The sequence below is a fragment of the Dermacentor albipictus genome, chromosome 1 (genome assembly GCF_038994185.2).
Source record: "Dermacentor albipictus isolate Rhodes 1998 colony chromosome 1, USDA_Dalb.pri_finalv2, whole genome shotgun sequence".
Classification (NCBI taxonomy): domain Eukaryota; kingdom Metazoa; phylum Arthropoda; class Arachnida; order Ixodida; family Ixodidae; genus Dermacentor; species Dermacentor albipictus.
In genome coordinates, this window is record NC_091821.1 from 477,850,976 (window position 1) to 477,867,719 (window position 16,744).

The window sequence follows — 16,744 nt, forward strand, 5'->3', positions numbered from 1 at the left end:
ATGGTTGGCCCGGTTGGCTGCGGAAGCTTCCCAAAGCAGCAGCGCGCCGCCGACTCAATGCCACAATTTTTTTTTGTTTGCTGCACTTCGTGGCGCTAAATATTCCAAGAATAGCCTTTTTACATTGTGCACTCTGTAAAAAGCAGCTAATAGGCGAATGAATAGGAGAGTGAGGATTTTCTTTAGTGGAATGTTTTATGTACACATGAAAAAAAGAATAGGACCAGTACAACGCCGGATTGATGAATCTAAGCATTATGCATCGATATTCACAAAAGACGCGCTTTCTTGGTTGCTACAGCTACCTTAGGACTGCTTTATAGTCGAAATTTTGCATCCCTGAAGTAAAACTGCATCCGCATAACAATGAAGAAATTCAGTACTTCGCACGTGAACGCAAACATATGCGCTGCACAACCAAGAAGAGGGAGGCAGCACCCCTCTAGATAATCTAAAACCTTCCAAAATATCTTTCCGCAAAGGCCTGCCTCATCCAGGGAAGCCGACACACTTTTGTTAGCAGTCTTCATAGAGCCCAGTATCTTTGGCATCGGGTGCTTTAAGGAACCTTGCTTGAGACTTCTGCCCTCAAGTAACTGTCACAGCCAACTGCTGGGGTTTCAAAGCTTATGTCCGTTATGCATAGATCCCATGGGGCACCCTTTGTGACTTTACGAATAACATATCCACACAGATAATAAACAACATTGTCCCCCATGTTCATTGCTCATTAATTGCTATGCTCATTGCAAGCACATTCTGGTGAGCTGCTTCGCTCCAGGCAACTTATCAACGTCGCCTCAATGGCATTGCGAAGACTACTTTTTTTACTTGCAGGCTTCTCTCGTCTGCTTGAATGTGTCGTTGATGCTGACGAGCAGAGGTCCTGGCACACCGTCCACACTACCACGTAGCGCTGTTTTAACAGGTGTATACAGGTTTAGAAGGCGGAATATCTGCGTGAAGTTGGTTATAGTAGGATGGGACTCATCTCAACCGAAGGAACGCACTAGTCTAATGGATTGCTGAAAGAAACGTGAGAGGGAATTTCCTAGCAAACAGTGCAATCTGAATGTAGTCACAACAAATGTGAACAGTGTGTCTTACCTCCAGTGGATATTGATGTAACTTGGCTGTCGAAACATAGAGCACACCTGGACGCGGCAGATCATCGACAATGTCTAAAGTCTACATCAGAGTTACTCGCAGTGACTTTGTCGTTTGTTGTGGTGCAAAAACCTTCAGGTTCTTTTGAATTGCATTCTGTTCTGTCAAGTTCAACAGTTCCAAAAAATCTTTGATGACCTGACATGATTAGTGTAACAATTTTATATCCCTTAGGAAATGCGCACGAAGTTCAAAGGCGGTTGTCTGATAAACTATGTTGACGTAGAATGCTCGCCGACATTTAATAACACAAAAAAACAGGAGCGAGAACAGACAAAGTGATAGGAAGAGCGCTGCGCCCTCCCTAGCTATCACTTTGTCTCGTTCTCGTGTTTTTTCTTGTTTCATTGCCGTTTCATTGTTTCATTGCAGGTATGTTTGCTCACAAGGCGTGCAGCATTTTCCTGGCACACAAATAAGAAACACGAGCAAAACGTGGCACGCTTCTGCACGCATCGGCGTCTATGTCCACCCGCACAAACGTTGTTCGCACCACCCGCCTTCGGGCCGACAGTGTCGCGCGCGCCACCCCGCGGGCGCGACAGAAAGGGGCCAGGTGCCGCGGCGGAGTTTGACAACTGAAAGTAATCTAGTAACGTTGGGTCAGACCTCCTCGCTTCACACTGGGGGAGCTCCTCTCCCCGGCTGCCGCGCTTTGACAAGCGTGGGCACACACACACGCACGCACACACAAAGACACGTGGCACTGAAAATGCCGGGACGCACTCGGCGGGGATGCGTCGCGGCCGCTCCGAACGGGCCAAAATGTCCGCCGCTTTGAACGAAGCTCCGGCGTACGTTGCATCCGCGCAGGCTACACCGCGCGTCGTAGGCGAAACGTAACAATACCTAGTGCATTAGTAGAGCGGCCCGCTAATGCATCGGGCTGCTGCCCTTGAGGAACCTTTATGACGTAGGTTCGATCCCGCTAAGCATCGGACAAATTTAAGGGATCTTTTCCGTCATTGTAGACCGGCACATTCCCAGTTGCAAATACCCAGTGACCCAAGTTGCCGTCAAAAACGTTAATTGAACATCGGCAAACACCCGCAGGCGACACCCAAGTTGGCCTCAAAGAAATTCATTGGACCAGCACAAACCGAGTGCCACATGTCCAGCACTCCAAGTCGGCGTCAAGAAGTTTCTTCGTAAAGAGGTACAGTCAACCGCAAAAGTTTACGGACCACGGTATCTCAGAAAACGATCAATTTCTGAGCAGCCTGTAACAGTGGTCAGCAAAACCGAAAATGACAATGCTGTTTACGCACACTGGTAGAGGCTGCGCGGACATTCCGTTTTTTCGCAGATCTTGTATTTCGTAAAATTTTGTGGTTCACTGTACCTACCCAGCCGTGCGTCTAGAGTGAGCCATGTCCGCGTGAAAGAGTCTGCGCACGTCACTCCTAATAAACGTGCCAGTGTGGAATGCTCACAGGCCAGAGGCACGCGGCGCATATATTGTCGCGAGCGACGCCCCCCCCCCCCCTCTTTTTTTTATATTTGGAAACAAAGTGAAAGTACGGGATCCGGAAAAAATTGACAACCACTCTACTCTGTGAAGATGGAATGTCAGCGAAAGGTGACGACAGTCAAAGCTCTCAAACGAAACGGGTGGGCCGGACATTGCACTACCTTCGGGACGGACCCACTATCTTCGGGCCGGACCCACGTTGCAGGCGCTTAACGCCTGCGCGGGTTGGCCCGGTATTGCACTATCTTCGGGACTGGCCCACGTATGGAGAATACTTAACTCTTGCTTCACCTTTCTCCGGGTCGTCCCGGTATTGCACTATCATCGTGATCGACCCATGTATGGTGAGTTATTAACGTCTGCTTCACCTCCGCCGCAAGTCGACCTGGCATTGCACGACCTTCGGGATCGGCCCACGTATGAAATTCAAGAGCACGGTACAGGTTTCCGAGCCCTCAGGTGAATGTGCCATAGAACTTGGACCCTTTCTGCACTAGCACCAAAATCAACCCACATGTTGACGGACGCCGAAAAAACTACGGAAGGTTAACCATGTACAGTTTTCGCTGTAAAAGAAAAAGAAATATCGGTCACACACTGCAGGAGGAGTATCCACTTTCCGAAGCCGCTACCGAGTGTCTATTTCCTTCGTAACTTCGGGCAATGTCTGTGATGTCACGTGGAGAGTTAACAGGCCTTAACTGGTTCTATGTGGCTTTGGTATACTCCCTTGAGGTACCCTTCAGATGTAGAAGTGTAGGTATTCACATAACGTCTGGTGTTGAGTTCCAGCGCCTTGATTTGCTATGCTCTGCAACTTGCAAGTTGAGTACTTGCAATGATGGTGTTGGATGCATTGCGGAGGCGCTGCAGGAATTTGTCACCTCTGCACGTTTCCGGATCTTCAGTTGCACGTTCAATCGATCTTGCTACTGCATATTTTTTTTAAGTCTCTCATTATCAGCCCTGGTTTGAGTCGTATTATAATTTTCATATCGTCCTTGGGTAGAGGCGCCGCTCGGGAGCGTCGGCAGCCTCTCGTCGCACCTGTTGCATCGCGCCTGCTGTCGTGCTCTTCTACATGTGTTTTGTCACGGCCACAGGCGTTGTTCTCGCCAGCTGCGCGAGTTTCGTCACCCATCTTTTTAATTGTTTTTGTCGTTAGGGTTAGTAATCCCGGCCGTTGAAAATCGCTGACCTGCCTGGGTTCTCCAAGCGTGCACGCTTAGCAAGCTGCCACTGACAGTTTTTGGCTTCGTCGTCATCTGCCTCTGACGTTTCGTATTCCTCGCTCTTGTCGGAGTTCGATGACTCCACTTGTATCGCCTCGTCCCGAAGGGGAATCCTCGGCGCAACTTGTTGCAGAGCCCAGTTGAGTTTTCACATTTTTATTGTGCGTATATAGTGGTGGTTGAGAATTTGTTAACAGTGTATTCAGCGTGATCCGTGCTATCCGTTGTCGTTTCCACATCCTTATCCGTTTGTTTTCCGGCTGTTGCCTCGCTGTGCCCACGTCGGGTGTTGGTCGTCGATGCGCTGCTCTTCGCTCCGCCGTTAGGTCTAATATGGCGGCTGGGCATGCCTGGTATTCCGTCGCTTCAGAATGGGAGAAATCGGTTTCACTGGCGCGAAAATTTGGTGCCAGAACAGTCCCGGCCTATTTCCGCATGCGCTCGACAATCTTGGTGGAAATCCTGAGGCTTCCACCACAAAAATAGGCGAGAAATTAATGAGCCAAGACGAGCGCGTCCGATTCTGCCGACGCCACCTGGCGGTGCCCCAATCAAGTTTAAATAAAGCTTTCTTGCGAAGGTCAACACTGCCGCACAAGACTACATGGCTTTGTTTTGCCCAGTAATTTTATCCGCTTGTATCAGACGTTCCATATGGCTTTTTGCTGATACGCCACTAAAGCAGTGCATGCACTAACGCGCCATAGCGACCACGTAGTTTCCTGAAAATGGCATCACACGTATTTCGTGATATGCTGAATGCTGTGGCCAACGGAGTCGGCAACCGAACACGCAGGCACAGCTTAACACTTCTACAGCGCAGACACAGTAGGTGACCCACTGCCGCATTTCATCGTCAAAAAAACACGGCCGGCAACTGGCTGCGCAACGACAACGGAACTGCGATGACGAGAAACCACCACCTACACGCGCATGTACACACTGGTGGCTAGCAAATAACTCCAGGAGCAATCCACCCAGCGTTATGACGACTGCGACTCCGCTCGATTTCGCAGGGAGTAGTATCCTGGAACATTCCGTATATACTGTTCTACGAACCTGCCAACTCACACTTCAAATACTCGAGCAGAGCACATTGACCGACAGCTTCAAGTTGCCGTCACGTAGTGAGCGCACGCGCGACGCGGCAACGGAGTCCCCTCCTGATATCACATGTGAGAGGGCGCCACTCAGTGATATCGGGGCTAATAGGGGCATAGAGTTTCCTACGAAAATTACTAGAGGGAACTCTGGTGCTGCAGTCGTTGTCCTACCATGGGAGTGATGGGAAGTACATGGATTTGTCTGATCTTCGTGCTTGTGGATTCAAACGTTCTTGTTGGGGGCTTTGTATATTACGCTATATAAATCTTATTGTCGTATATTTCAGCGCAATCTATATTCTTCGAAGTGCAGAAGACGTCGGGAACGCGCACAATTGTTATTAATTGCAACGATTGAGCTTGTCCAGGTGGCCAAATAGAAACGCGCAAAGCGTCTCAAGGCACTGGCATGCCCGCGATAAATCAACACCCTCTGAATATTCTTCAAGGCCTCTCCACCGGTCGCATGACGTCACGCCAAGTGACCGTGCCGGCGCTGCGCTTCGCTATCTCAGAGTTGCGCCCGTTTGCACTGCAGTTAGGGTGCTGCCGCGCTTAGCTGCCAAGAAGTTCCAAACTGTCTGATACAGTGATTTGTTCATTTTTCTTTCGTGGTTAGCGCAAAAAAAAAATAAAGCGGAGTAGTTTGTGCATGCCTAATACTGGTTTTTATCTGCTTTATTTATAATTGGTTTCATTATTACAGGACACCTTATATACTGAAAAATATTCCCGCTTTGAGCTCCTAATCAAGCTTTTTCCCTTATTAATTTAAACGTTTTCACATACTCTGCGACGATACTATATTGAGCATTCTGGAAGTTTATAAAAAGTCTTCTGCTTCGCTGTTAATATTTTACATTCAGATATAATGGCGTGCACTCACAGGAACGTTGAGCTGTCAGAGTTCAACCATGTGTGTTAATGGGGGCAAAATACTATTACGGCACGCCATATAAGTTGTCTTCGCATGCACAAGGGAAGCATTGTGTAGCTAGTCCAACCACTGTAATAAGAAACCATGAGACGCCAGCAGTGAAGTGTTCGTAAAAGTATTTTTATTGCGTTAGAAAGAACTTGCATCCACTTTTATTGCATTCATTTTTTCTTCAGCGTTGCTGCTTTGCGGGCTGCCGCCTTCTGCTGCGCATTGTATTGTATAGTGTCATTTCTTACTTTGCAAAAGTTGCTTAAAACTACATTGGTTGCAACACGAACTACCAAACGCAAGAGAGTTTGTGCACTATGACCATTCTCGCATGTCTCAATGTCTGGTTCTTCCAGGAGAGAAATCGTCTGCGAACTCACAACACCACGCTGATTACCACAGGAGAGAAAATCTGTCGCGTTGGCTCCGAAAGACAATTTCTCTGCAACTAATTTAGTCATCAGTACCATAGGCACTGTGCATGGCTGCGGAAATTTCAGCCCTCCTCTCGATAGGTTAACTATCATGGCTGTGTTTTCCGCTTCAATCTCACGGTTTTGAATAACCAGTGTACTGAAGCAAATGGAGCATGAAAGCTTCTTTAAAGCAGCATGAGCAGCGTATCCTGCAATGTAAACAATGGCATCCATATCGGAGTGGGCACGTGCAATATCGTCGTCACTGACAGCCACGGAAAAGTTGCATCGTACAAGTTCTTCACTGATGCCTTCACGCTCTGTTTCATCGCGTGGAAATGTCAAACGTTTTTGAAGACGAAGCTTTTTCTCACATTCGTAGAGTTGACGCACCGAAATATGGTATTGTGCTCCTGCTAGTTGGCGGTAACGGCCAAACCGGTCTTCTAGCGCGTCCGTCTGAAACTTTCCCAACAAGACGTACTTAAAGTGAAGTTCCTCCAAGCAGTACCGCGAGAGTTCAACCAGGCAATAGCACGTCAGTCGCAAAGCACTGTGCGTCTCTTTCGTTAGTGAGCCACTGCTGGCGCCAATTCGTATCCAAGCGTCCAGCCAGTCGACAACTGCACTCAGGAAAGTTAACTGTGTGTCGCCAACAGACGTTACAGGATGTTGCATGCTGTCCCCAAGCCTGTGGCCTTTGCAAGGGTCTTTAACGTTGACTATTCGCCACCATGTGAGGATAATGTCAATGAAAAGAGCGGTCGACTCAGCTTGAGCAATCTTCAATGCGGAACCATGTGTTCTAAGTGCATTTGACACGAACTCATTCATGAGATCCAGGACGAGTTTCACATTTTGGCGCTCCAAAGAGGTGGGATTCACGGCTTTTGCGTTCAATCTATAGCCAGCCTTCACAAGCGATGATTTCTCTGCAGAATAAAGCTGCCGCACAGCTGCAAAAGAAGCAGCTTTCATACGAGGAGGCCCTTCAGGCATGGTTCCATTCAAGTCCATTTCAGGGAAATAGAGACATGTTCCGTGATTTTTTTGGTTGATCAAATTGTTCCGGACGCACTTCAGCAGATGCACAGGATCTACAACGTAGAAAAGAGGACGAGCGTTGTCTGCTGGATGGGGATAAACAATGCTCAGTTGAGGGCTTGCAGCAAATAAGGACATCATCTTGCGGTTCAGAGCATTGTTGTCTGTTACTACAGCGATAACTTTAAGGCCCATTTTCTCAACATTTAAGATTATGTTCTTGGCATGCTCGTGCAAAATTTCTGCGCTCATTGTGCTCACAGGCAGTATGTGAATGACATCCTTATTTGCAGAAAGGAGCGACTGTACCATGAACACATGAGCTGTTGTGGCGGGTTCTGTGGAATTAACCGATGATCCTACTATTGTGCCCCTTTTGTAGTCAAAGTACGGTTTTATGTGGATCTCATCAATCATCAGGGTGACGGTCTTTTCATGGTCTTGCATTGACTTCACTCGTTCTCGAATGTAGGAAAGGTAGTGCGTTTGCTTTTGCTCTAGAAGAGGGTCAGCTTTGTAATTTGAGCAAACACGCCGGAGTGTGGAAGGATGGGGCAAGATAATTCTTGATGCAGCTCTTGTGAAGTGATAAGCATGAGGAGAAATTGAATTCATAATACTTGCGAATACCAATAGTTCTGGACTATACACACGCTGCTTCGCAAGAAGAAGTGTTATCTGCTCACCCAGAAATTTCAACAAAGCAGAGTGTTCTTTCGGCGTATCACTGTCCTCAATGACGTCTGCAAGAAGTGAACTGACTAAGTGCAATACTTTAGTTTCCTTCGACTCTTTCATCACTCCAGGTATATCATGGAAGTGTTTCTCGATCTCCTCTAGCAACAAGGACAGACTGGAGGTGTCACATACTTGAATTGGCACAGTGCTACCCCAAGGAAGCGACTGAAGCTTCACTCCGTTCAGGAAAACGGAAAGTGATAGATCTGGGAGAACTAGCAAGGCGAATTTCACATTAGGTGAAGGATCGTTCTCAATGAGAAGAAACGTAACGCGCTTTTCATCGACAGAAATAGTCCAAAACGTTGTGTTGCAAATCCCAGACAGCTTAGCTTTCAGTTCCTCGTATGATGAAATTTTATTTCTTTTGTGTCCTAGTTCATTAGATTCAAGGGATCTTCTGATAGCCTCCTGCAGCGCAGCATTTTCCATTCTTGCTTTTTTGGTGTCTGGCGATTCACTGCGTGCTGGCGTTGAGGAAAAATATTTTGGACAGTTTGGGAACAGAGAAGGCACAACATCCTTCTTCAACTGCAGTCTATCACGCTTCACCTCTATTGTTCTTCCTGTCTGTTCATCTTGATGAGACAACGTCATGATGAAGTCATCTGTGTGGAAGTGCAGTTCACATACCTGCGTGAGAAAATGAAATGAGGGAAGGCCATTCATCAGAACTGTCTATTGCATAAAACGCTCAGTAAAAAGCATCTTAAGAGCGTGGACATTTTCCACATTTTCCACGCAAACAGACAAAAATTGTAGCACGCAGAAGTGACGCAATTTATACTAAGGGCGATAATCTAGGTATACGAGCTAAAATGCGAGAATGAGGTTCGTTCGAGCGTCCGTAAAGATGTTATTATTCCTGTACAGATGTACGCACAGTCTAGCGCTCATCCGCGGAAATAAATGCCTGCTGTCCAATCCGTACTTTATTTAAAATGCTCTCACTGCCTACGAAGGGTACTTTCCATTCTTGGAGTCACAGTCCATACAATAGCAAAAGCTCATCACTAAAAAAAATTACCTGAAGCAAAGCTTCAGTGCCTTACCCTCGAATGCGCTGTAGGTGTGAAATCCTTCCGTGGAATGGCTCGCAACCATGCTTTCTTCAGTGCTTCGTCTCTTGGAAAGCAGTAAACACGCACTTTTGGGCCATTGTCATAGTTTCCACGGCACCCGGGAACACAGCACCGGCCCATATTTCACAAAGTTACACTCGCCGCAACAAGGCAGGCATTCAGCGATGAACTCCGGGTGAACTTTCCATTCTATACGATAGTACACGTATACAGGTCACAAAGGAACAGCCACACGGAACAGATACTGCTGACGTTGCAGAGGTTGTCTAAGTAAACACAACAAAACACTTGTATTGCATCTGGACCGTTGCACGGGGAAGAGGTGGCAGCGACTGACTGACGCCGCTGACGCTGCTAGCGAGTCAACTGAACTAGACGCTAAATGAGACGCCGGCTGCGCTCAAGTTCACTTGCGCGCGCTCTACGCGCGTTCGTGGCGAACGCGGGAACAGGGATGGCGTCGGCATTGGCGTTTGTGCTGTCTCTTGCGGGAATGGCCATGCCGGTCGAGCAGCCGGACACACGGTGTGACGTAGCGCGTGTGGAAAGGAGGGTCAGGAGAGGCCTGAAGAATATTCAGAGGGTGTTGGATAAATTCATAAGGACGTTTCATTCGCTTGTCGATACATGCGTCCGTGGCTTAATGGTTTCAATATCAGGCTTCTGTGCTAGAATCCCTGTATTCGAATCCTGCCGTCGGGCAATTTTAATGATGTTTATTTAAATATTTGCTACGCAATACACTGTTGAAAATGCCGAGTTTACAAAGTCACGAAGCCGTTTGAAGCCAAAAAAACGAAGTTTAGGCAAATGCATGTACTTCCCATAGTGCCCATGCTGGGACAACCGCTCCCACAGCAGCTCCCGTAGACACTAGCGCAGAGTTCCATCTAGTAATTCTTGTAGGAAACTCTATGAATAGGGGCACTCAAGGCGCGTTCGCGCTGAGGGACTTCAGTTCGCGCCGTCGCTATTAGCCCCGAGAACGAACACGAGCGGCGCTGCGAGCGCCGCTCGCGTGACGTCAGGGCACGGACTCGCGCCTGTCGTCTGCTACAGTTCGGGCGTTGTCCGGGCGCTTTTTGCGGTGTTTTCGTTTGTTCACCCTCGTTCTCTCTGCTTGTATACTTATGGTGGTCGTCTCAATTATATTTTTACGACGTCTTCCTTTGCGAACATTTATTCAAAGACCTAATTTCTTAGACAACAATGCAGCTCTCGAAGGCAACGCTACAGTGCCAGCCGAAGCGACGCAGACCAGCCCATTGCGGGTTTTTCATACGCGCATAGACAATCGCAAAAGCATAGCCTATAGGAATCCAGTTATGATACCATACATGCCGCGCTGCAACAAGTATGTCACAAAGTTGGCTATATATGACTTCTACAGCAGTCACGTTGATTTTATTCCGCTAAAACAGGTTTGCTCACGACGAGTAGTTCATGGTATAATATCGAATTTTTGCATTTCCTCACAGAAACGCTCGGCAGTACCACAGGGACTTAACTAATACTGGAGCTTAGATTCTACACGCCTCACTTGCTTCTTTACCTGCTTGCCAACATTAGGCGGTTCTTCACGTGTTTATTTTTTTTAAGCGGCGGAAACTTGAAGTAAAGTTAATGAAGGCTTACAGCTATTTACAGAGTACAATTAGGAATGTACCAATATATATTCCCTTTTCCGTGCTACACGACCCGCTGTGGTTGCTCAGTGGCTATGTTGTTGGGCTGCTGAGCACAAGGTCGCGGGATCGAATCCCGGCCACGGCGGCCGCATTTCGATGGGGGCGAAATGCGAAAACACCCGTGTGCTTAGATTTAGGAGCACGTTAAAGAACCCCAGGTAGTCAAAATTTCCGGAGTCCTCCATTACGGCGTGCCTCATAATCAGAAAGTGGTTTTGGCACGTAAAACCCCATAATTTAATTTTTTTTCGTGCTACACGTTCAACTCACCTCTTTAGAGAGCGTTTGTTAATGATTAATAATGTATGTTATGTTCCTCTTTTTTTGTCTATGTTACCTAGTGTATATCATTTATTTATTTCAATGCCGCAGTGTGTTTTGCATTGTTATTGTGGAAATATGTTACTGTTCTTTCATATATTGTATAACTGCAATGTTTTATGGCCACTATATAAATGTAATTTATATGGCGTTTGATGTGTTACCCCATGCAGCCATATTGTACCTAAGGGGGTGAGGTTACCTCAAGCCGCGTCTGTGCGGCTTTTTTCCCTCATCCACCTCCATTTACCACTCTTCTGCACATGTGTGTGTGTAAATGGAAATTAATAAATCAAATCAAATCAAACTCACTTGAGAAATTTACTGGTGCTTGTTGCTTGAGGAATATACATGACGAATCTGTTTGGCGAACTGACACAGGCTGCTCGGCCCAATTTTTTTAGTGAAGCATGCCTGCTGGACCGCATAGCTGCAGCCAGAAAGACGTCGAAGCGTCAATGACTAGTAGTATGGGACATATTCAAGATATCGAAATTCCCCCGGTGGAGGGTCAGAAATCAAGTGAAAGTATATGCAAGGCTTGTGGTGCTTTCTTTATGAATGTTTGCGGCTGGATTGGAACAAACTTAATTTAGCCTTAATTTATGTACTGACGAAGCGAATTGTTATCCGTTTGTATAATTAAATAACGCTGGATCGAAACATCGTGAGACAGAAGGTGCTTGAATTTTCCTTTTGTAGGCAATCTAAGCTGCGGTGTAGTAGCTCGAGAATACTTTAGGCATTCCAGTTGGCGCTGTAAAAAATGCTTTATGGTTTTAATTCGAAGTTGTAGTGAACTGATGGGTTTCGTGAACATAGCGTGCCTCGCCATACGGACAGTCGATTGCTACCGGTACGTGATCAGGGGTGTGCCATATTGTCGATAAAGGCTACTGAGGGCCACTATGAAACATTTCATCACTTTCAATTGAGTGGCTCTCGATCTTAACAACGAAACTTTTCTCTCAGGTGATTGCTACTATGGTGTTTGTGAATTAACTATGTAAATACTCTACATGACGCGCCGTCGTGTTAGCAGCCATGAGCAATTCGTTTTTTGGAGGCCTGTTTCAGAGGGGGATGAAAGTAGCAGCAAACTTTTTCATAAGAAATGCGCGCCTAACTATTTTTTGACGCAACAATGAATGGCCATATTTGAATAGAACAACACACCAGAGTAATAGGAATCGTGATGACAGCTTCGCTGGGCAGTGTCTTTCTAACATCGGATAACATGTTGACGCCAATTACCAAATTTTTCTTCCACGTAAAATGCAATGCCTCTCATAGCTAAATACTAAAGGAATGTTAAGTGTTTAGCGAAGCATCATACACAACTTCGCGCGTTGAATTTGCAGATATTCTTTTTTTAGTCAAAATTTACCGATAGACACGGCGCATATATGCATTGCAAAACCTAGTAGACCCCTTTAACGCTACTTAGCTTACGATATCCAAGCCGCAAAGTTTCTCGACTCACACGCTTTTGAAGAGGAAACTGTGGTTAAGGTATGGCAGCTGAAAGAAGCCGACGTATTCTTCAATACGTACGGCTCGAGCCACCCATACCCCAAGCATACACGAAGGGAACGAGCGCGCGCGGCAGCCGAGCGAGCCGGAGCGAGCGGCGTCCTGGCCGTGACGTCACTCGCGAGAGGGCGCCACTCCTTATTCTCGGGGCTAATTGGCGTCAGCGTTGTTGTGCGTTCCACATCGACGGCGTAGGCGCGGAGGGTTAGAGACGCGGGTTGCCGGGTTGCATTTGGCTGCAGAAACGACGAAGTAGACGCGCCGCTAGTGCGCTTTGACCTTAACCAATATGCATACCTACACTTCTTAATTAAATGCGCCCGATTCTTGGCTGTCCTTTTTCCTGGCCTCCTCTCCAACCTTCGCATTTCTCACTTTCAATTTTATTGCGATAGAATTATATGGACACTCCAGGCGCATTTCTGCCGTAGGCGTCGCCGTGAGTTATAGTATGAGGGTGAGTCGGCGAACGCGGTTCAATCTCGCGTGCGCGTGCGAGGAACGCGGCCCGGATGCGTGCCTTCTCCTGTCGCGCGCAGATAAAAGGGTCAGGCGAGGGAGTAGGGGCGTTCTTCGGCAGCTGCTAGGGTGCCTCTATGTACTCCTCGCCCGCCGCTCCGTAGAGATTGGAAACAACCGCAGCACACCATTCCACTGTGCCAGTCAGCACCGTTGTAAGGGTCTTCGACTACGCAAGGCATACATTTATTAAGGGACATTAGCAAGGCATACGTTCAAGCGACACTTGACGGTGTTCCACCCGGATCGGCGCGTCGCCAGCGGTCGCCCTCCGCGTCCACTTCCTGAACGCGGCCTCAGAAGGCACGAGCGGTCTCTCCTGCTGCGTCTCCGGATCGACTGCTCTTAGACGGCATCCCGGTGGTGCAGCAAAGGCCTAGCTTCACCCCCGGCCTGCTCAGCGTGCGGCGCGGACGAAACAATCGACGATCTACTTTGTTCCTGCCCCGCCTTCTCCAAAGAGAGGGCTTCTCTCCACGTCTCATTCCGACGCCTCGGACTCCCAGCGGTCTCGGCATCTCAGCTGCTGTTTCCCGGCCGGCACACGGCTCCGCCTTCAGGCACCTTCTTACATTCCATGGAGGACACGAGGCTGTCGTGCAAATTGTGAATGCGCCGCATGACTACCGCTGACAGCGGTACCCAACGGTACCGGGCTCTGCAATCGCCTCGACCTTCTCCCTCTTCTATTTCTTCTTTATGTCGCCTCCCCTTCCCCAAGGCGCAGAGTCGTGCTCCCTAAAGGGCTGCAGGAAATAGCGCCTCTTCCTCTTCACACACACAAACACACACACACACACACACACACACACACACACACACACACACACACACACACACACACACAAACACACACTCTCTCTCTCTCTCTCGCGGCGTCTACTCGGTCTACGGCGTTGGCCACGCAAATTGCAGACGCCGTAGTAGACGTTTTTGGCGGACGCCGTAGGGACGCGTTGCCGCCGCTCGTGCCTCGAAAGCGATCTGCGACGTGGCCAAAGTGCGCGCCCGCATCTTCAAAGCGATCTGCGATGTTTGGAGAGTACGCATAGTGCCGGTAGCTTCGTATGCGCTGTCTTTTCGACGTTTCGTTCGCGTTGAAGCGAGATATGCATTAAGGTCAGTTCGCTTCCTGCTGCCGCGATTCCTCACTCCAGAATTTCGACAGCGAGCTCCCGCGCTCAACGAGCGAGATCTGGGCCGGTATTTTGTAGCGATGCCTTTTTCGATTCTATGCTTTTTCAGGCTTTTCGCGCTTAGCCAGTGGTCAGAGCGACGGTCTGCCCACATTATCAACGGGATCAGGCGGCCGTGTGTGGTGGATGATAAGAATAGCATAGAATAAGGCATAAGGCATCGCTACAAAATAGCGGCCCTGTTCATGTTGACCTGTGCGCGCGTGACACCGTGCTGGTTAATCTAAAACGCGTTGGCGTGCTAATTGGTTTGAATCCATGATAAAATGTGCAAGCGCGACTGAACACGGACGTAGAAAGAAGCAGACACAGACAGCGCTGTCTCTGAGTGTCTGTTTATTTCAACGTCCTCGTTGAGTCGCGCTTACATACTCTATCATTAATTTAGTTAATAAACGAATCTTTTACAAGTTTATACGGCCAATAAAGCTACTATCCTTACTTCGTACAGTTATCTACTAATTTTCTATCGCAATGGGTGCTTCGCCTTTCGGGCGGAACTGCGAATTTTATCCTGTCTTCTACTCCTAGCTGTGTTACTTCCCATCTTCCAGGCAGCGAGGGTTAACCTTGTGCCAACCTTGGTTACATGTAGGCTTGTGCGAATGTTCCATCGAATCCACGGCCGGTCTCTAGGGGAGCGCGCGCTTTCAAGAGGAGCGCGCGCACCCCTCGAGACCGGCAGTGATCGAACCATAGAGTTTCCTACAAAAACTACTAGAGGGAACTCTGGCGCTGCAGTCGTTGTCCTACCATGGGAATGATGGGAAGTACATGGATTTGTCTGATCTTCGTGCTTGTGGATTCAGACGTTCTTGTGGCTCTGTATATTACGCCTTATAAATCTTATTGTCGTATATTTTATCACAATCTATATTCTTCTAAGTGCAGAAGACGCCGGGAGCGCGTACAATTGCTATTAATTCCAAAGATTGAGCTCGTCTAGGTGGCCAAATCGAAACGCGCCAAGCGTCTCGAGGCACTGGCATGCCCGCGATAAATTCATAAGGGCGTTTCATTGGCTTGTCGATACATGCGTCCGTGGCTAATGGTTTCAATATCAGGCTTCTGTGCTACAGTCCCTGTGTTCGAATGCTGCCGTCGGGCAATCTTAATAATGTTTATTTAATTATTCATTACGCAATACACCGTTAAAATGAGTTTACATAGCCGTTTGAAGCCAAAAGGACCAAGTTTAGGCAAATCCATGTACTTCCCATAATTCCCATGCTGGGACAACCGCTCACATTGCAGCTCCCGTAGACACTAGCGCCAGAGTTCCCTCTAGTAATTTTTGCAGGAAACTCTATGCATCGAACGGCATGCTATTTGATATTCACTTCGGCTCGAATTACGTACATTATTCAAAGTTTTCGAAATATTCAAAACGAACGAATATACATTTAAATCGGTCTATAATAGGCCGTTTCGCTGAGCAAGTTTCATTCCCATAACATTGTTCATAGCCAATACCAGCCAAATACGTTACTTACAACCATTGCTTACAGCAGCCGGCTGAATTTTGCACCTGGGGCGCTATTCTCGACACGCATGGCGGCTGCACGGCCACCATTATCCGCCATGTTGACTCTCTGATTGGCTGTGGCGAGCTCACGTGCCTTGAAATTTTTGCCGGGAAACGGAAGTTTTGCGAAATGTCATTTTGCGTTTTCATCAAGATGACGAAACGTGACGTGGAGCTGCAAATTTTATGGACTAATACATTTTTTTGGTCCTTGGAAGATATATTGTGATGTTAGTGCTTCAAAAATAATGTGAGCGGTAGCATGCAGAAGCCAGTGCAATGCATCTGCAATTGCGCGAATATGTGGTGGCGATTCAAGATATGCGCCATGCCAGCTTGCTGATTGGCTGAAGGAAATATCTCGCGAGGAGCGTCACAGGAAGGGCTGTTTCGTAAACGTCATTTTGACGATGCGTGACGTTGCGCTGGGCTGCCATTGCTGAGATTTTCCGCCATAATTTTTGCTGCGACGAGCCGCGCGAATTATGCTAATGAGCAGCCATATGAAATGGCAGCCGAGAGGAATGCGTATCGCCACATTTTCCCCGTCGTTTGGCGCCACGAAAATCTTTTGTTCATAACGCGTGCTCATAGTATTTGCATGGCTCTCGGGTAGTGTTGGCATTTGTGTTTGGGGCCATCATTCTTTAAAAAAACGCGTTTATACAAAATAATATTGGTTGAACATAGCAAACTTTCGGCAATGTTGTCCACTTTTCACTTCTGCATTCGTATTGTAATCAAGATTAATGCCTTTTCGCACAATGAAACGTTATGACAA